The sequence below is a fragment of the Balaenoptera musculus genome, chromosome 16, assembly GCF_009873245.2.
Source record: "Balaenoptera musculus isolate JJ_BM4_2016_0621 chromosome 16, mBalMus1.pri.v3, whole genome shotgun sequence".
Taxonomy (NCBI): Eukaryota; Metazoa; Chordata; class Mammalia; order Artiodactyla; family Balaenopteridae; genus Balaenoptera; species Balaenoptera musculus.
This window is the reverse complement of record NC_045800.1, coordinates 70,581,748-70,582,900: the sequence shown is the minus strand read 5'-3', so window position 1 is coordinate 70,582,900 and position 1,153 is coordinate 70,581,748. Positions and strand designations below refer to the sequence as shown.

The 1,153-nt window shown below is 38.2% G+C and overlaps 1 non-coding gene across 1 annotated transcript; it reads left to right on the top strand.

Annotated features, from left to right (window-relative positions):
* The first annotated feature begins 679 nt into the window (after positions 1–679).
* Positions 680–786, top strand: LOC118883145. The gene has a single exon (XR_005016936.1). It is a non-coding gene; the product is annotated as a U6 spliceosomal RNA (small nuclear RNA).
* The last annotated feature ends 367 nt before the right edge of the window (positions 787–1,153 follow it).

Genomic DNA, 1,153 nt, shown 5'->3' with positions numbered 1-1,153 from the left:
TAATAGTGTGTATATGTCAATCCCAATCTCCCACTTTATCCCTCCCCCTCTTTCCCCCCTGCCTAATTAGCTTCTTACGGCCCATTTTGTGAGTGACACTAGCTCAGAGCTCAGGAATCTGCCAGGTTTTACCATCCACATGCTAAGACCAAATGGGCTTCTGCAGGCTGCCTTTTCAGATTGAAAGGATGAAGTGAATGATTCATCCACCAGCTTGAAAAGTTAATTCGTTTGGTGGCTTGTGCGGCATAATTACCAGCACTTACAGATCCCAACAACAGCATCACCGACAAACCCATGGGGAGGTAAGTGGTCATCTCTCACGCTTCTTCTCTCTACCCTCCCTCAAACCAAACTGGTAGATGGGCATATTTTAAAATGCTTCTTCTTATTCATATTGAGCTTGATAATTTTATTTTTTAACATCTTTTTTTACATACTGACTGATTCCACTGATATAGAGTTCAAAAGTAGGCAAGCGAGTATATTCTGTTAGAAGTGAGGACAGAGGGGTTACAGTTACATCAGGGGGCCTCAGGGGTGCTGGTACTGTTGTCTTTCTTGAGATGGGTGCTGGTCATACAGGTGTGTTCATCTTATAACATTTGTGACTTGTGTATTTTTCTGTATCTATGTTGTGTTTTTAGTGTCAATTATTTTCTTAAAGATCTTATTTTGGGCGCTCGCTTCGGCAGCACGTATACTAAAATTGGAATGATACAGAGAAGATTAGCATGGCCCCTGCACAAGGATGACACGCAAATTCGTGAAGCGTTCCGTATTTTTGATGGGTACTAGGTATGAATGTTTCTTACAAATTGCATCTGTGTTAAAGCTAATTATTACAGTTCATAATAAGTTTAACTAATTGTATAATGAAAATCACTTTAAAGATCCATAGAAAGCACTAAAACGTTAAAATATATTTTCAAAGCTGCAATAAGTGTTTAATGCACAAAGCAAAATCTAAGACTAAATTTTTGTTGTTAGTGCTGTTATTTTGTTCTTCTACTAAGTAAAAGATTTAATAAATGAGCCATTTATGTCTGTTTTCCAAAACAAAACAAAACAAAACAAAACAAAAAGATCTTATTTTGGGGAATTTCCTGGCGGTCCAGTGGTTAGGACTCCAGAGTTTAGGGCTTTCACCGCA